A 3606-nucleotide genomic window follows, 5' to 3' on the forward strand; every position below is an offset into this window, starting at 1 on the left:
AGGAGAGACATGGAAGAGGCCCCAGGGCCCCTGACTGAGGGTGGGCTCAGGAGGCAGCCAGCCAGAAGCAGGAGTACCATCCACCCACATCCTGGGCTGACTGTCACTGTGGGTCACTCACTACACTGCTTCTCCCAGGAGGGCCACCAACCTATCCCTTCCTTCCTCCATTCACTCAACAAGTATGTATCGAGCATCTGCTGTGTATCAGATGAAGCTTGTTACATTCACTATCTCTAGTCTTTACCACAATCCTGAAAGGAAGGAATAGTTCTGTCCATTTTATAGATGAGGAAACTGAGGCCAAAGGCAGTACAGAGAATCCCTCAAGGGTATGCAACTGGGAAGAGCCTTCCTTCTACGTCCCAGGCCCATGTTCTTCTCCATAACTCTTCGAGCCTCATTTTTTTCCCCACACTGTAAATGGGATAGCTACTTATACTAGCTCTTGAACAGATTGTTGTAAGGGATCAGATCAGTAATACATATACATATACCCCCCTTTTTTAGATTCTTTTCTGTTATAAGCTCTTACAGAATGTTGGGTAGAGTTGCCTGTGCTTATTTTCCACATTTATATTCTACCCCATTCCTAAGCTCTAGGCACATCCAAGGATGTCTTTCTTTTTTTTAAAAGGGGGCGTTACCTTATTACTTTTTAAAGTGTAGCATTTATTTATATTTTGGCTGTGTTGTGTCTAAGTTGAAGCACACGGGCTCTTCATTGTGGTGTGCAGGTTTCTCTCTAGTGGAGGTGTTCAGGCTCAATAGTTGCAGTGTGTGGGTTTAGTTGCCCCATGGCAACTAAAATTTGATCAAATCAAATGTATGCAAATCAGACAGTATGAGGCTGTATAACTTCTCCCCTAAGACTCGGATCTCTGACCAGAGCCTGGTAGGAGGGCCCTATTGATTAGACTTTGTCCCCTCCTCCTCCCCTCAAAGTCCTTTGGGTTGCATCAGGTTCTTTGATCTGCCACAAACTTTCTGGTCCTGCCCCTTTGGCCCTGAACTCAGCCTATTGCAGAGTTTCCCTCTTGGCATCTTCTGGCTCTTTGGAAGAAAAGCATTGCCTTTCCTGGCTTCCCAGGGGTGGAGGCACAAGTTAGGTTCCACCTAAATAACCACCCCAGAAGCCAGTTCCCCCTAAGCCAGCCTAGAGGAGCAAGTGGTTTACCAGGTCTGGTTTTCCGTGTAAAAGGCTAGGTGTTCAGGGTCTGTTCACCTCTGGCTGCCAGGCCAGACTTCTGCGCAGATGAAAGGTGATATTATAGGGAAAGAGCTTTGGAAAAGGGAAAAAGCTCTCTTTAGGGGCAAGGCATTTATTATTAATTATGATGAAGCTTGTTCTCACAGTACTTCAGAACCAGAAAGACCTTTAGAGATCATCTAGCCCAACCTTCTCATGTTACCGATGAGGAAACTGAGGTCACGTAGTGAGTATGGGGTCCAGGATACCTGTGCCATGTCTAGAGTTTTTCCTACTATCTCCCATTATGCTTGAGACAGGACTCCTGCCAACAGAGGAGCCCAGTGCCCCTGGAGCCCAGGAGGGCAGCCTAGGTCTTCTTCTCCTGCCCTTCCTCCCTTCCCTCTTTTAAGGAGGGGGGACCAGTTGAAGTTTCTGAGTAACCCCCCAGGACCTACAGGCAGGAGTCCCATCGGCCAGCCCTCGACCTGGGTGCGATTGGGCCGAAGGCCTCGATTCCTGTCCCATTCCCTTCTGTCCAGGACTCCCAGGACTGATCTGCCTGTATCTCCAACCCCCTGACAAATTTGTGCCACCCTCTGCCGAAGGCCAAGTGTCAGAAAGCACCTCTGTCAATCCAGTCTGTTGTAAAGGATAAAAACCGCTCAGCTGTGGCTTCTCCACTTTCTTGCATTTTTTTTTTTTTCAATCCGTTGGTGACTCTAGTGGAGGAATCTTTGGGCCAGCAAGAGATTTTTTTTATATCCTTTAAATTTATACTGGTCAGTCTTCTGTACAAGGATTTTCTGAAATCCTGTCCAGTACAGAGAACACAGGATGGAGAGCTGAGAGACCTGGGCTGGGGTCCTGGCTCTGCCACCTGCTTGCTTTTGCGCCCGTCACTCATCCCAGGGTGTCTGTTTGCACAGCCATAAATGGAGGGGGTTTGGATAAGGGCATGTCTGTTCCCTTCATTTATAACGTCCCATGACCTTCCTGGCCTGCTTCTGCTTCCCTAGTTCTTCCCAGAATCAGATGAAAAGAGGGTATAGCCACTGCTTTTAAGACTTTACTTTGTGAGGGAAAGGACAGTCAAAGTTAGGATGAATGGTACAAAATTTAGTTATCATCAGTTGCTGCATATTATTATATACTAAATAGCACACACATACTATGTTCCTTTTTTTAAAAATTGGGGTATAGTTGATTTATAATGTGACAGTTTGCAGGCTTTCACAGCAAAGTGAATCAGTAAGTAATACATATACATATAACCCCCTTTTTTAGATTCTTTTCTGTTATAAGCTCTTACAGAGTATTGGGTAGAGTTGCCTGTGCTTATTTTCCACATTTATATTCTACCCCATTCCTAAGCTCTAGGCACATCCAACGATGTCTTTCTTTTTTTAAAAGGGGGCGTTACCTTATTACTTTTTAAAGTGTAGCATTTATTTATATTTTGGCTGTGTTGTGTCTCAGTTGCAGCACACGGGCTCTTCGTTGTGGTGTGCAGGTTTCTCTCTAGTGGAGGTGTTCAGGCTCAATAGTTGCAGTGTGTGGGTTTAGTTGCCCCATGGCATGTGGGACTTTAGGTCCGGGACCAGGGATCAAACTTGCATCCCCTGCATTGGAAGGCGGATTTTTAACCACTGGACCACCAGGGAGGTCCTCCATTTCCAAGTACTTAGATGCTTCACTCTTGGTTCACGTGGCTCCGATCAGCTGGGATGCTGGTACCTCCTTGTCCCCTCTGTTTTCTATCTGTTGAACTCCTATTCAGGCTTTAAGACCCAACTCAAAGGCCATACCCTCAACGAAGTATTCCCCAGTTGCCTCCAATCAGAACCACTGGTTCCTTTGTGCTTTCGCAGGACCCTAGTGTACTCACACTACAACTCCCAGAATGGGAGCACTCTGCTTTACACATCAGAGTCTCCCCACATGTGGACTCAGTACGAAGTGAAGGACTTAAAGCATCCTTGCCTGCTGGGATAGAGACTGGCAGCGAGGCCAAGGACATAGACTGCAGAGTCTAGGGCAGAAAAGCCCAGGCAATCTGCTTCTGTGACTCTTTCCACACTGATATTTCAAAGGCTGGAGTGAGCCTTGCCTCGCTTCGAGGAAGAGGATAAAGATAAATTTGAGAGTCTGAAAGCCCCAGGAAGCATATGGGGAGGGAGCTGAACTGGGAACCCAGGTCTAGGAGCTTGGTCCCACTATGCCACCTACTACCAACTAGCTGGCAGACTCAAGAGAGTCACTTTGTCTTTCTGTGCCTCAGTTTCCTTTTCTATGGGATTTAAAGTGTTGACTATCTTGAGAAGGCTCTTCCTTCTATGACCTTCCCACTCTGACCTTCTATGACGCTAATGACAGGTCTGCTGCTGCTAAGTCGCTTCAGTCGTGTCCAACTCTGT

The sequence above is a fragment of the Capra hircus genome, chromosome 11 (assembly GCF_001704415.2).
Source record: "Capra hircus breed San Clemente chromosome 11, ASM170441v1, whole genome shotgun sequence".
NCBI classification, from domain to species: domain Eukaryota; kingdom Metazoa; phylum Chordata; class Mammalia; order Artiodactyla; family Bovidae; genus Capra; species Capra hircus.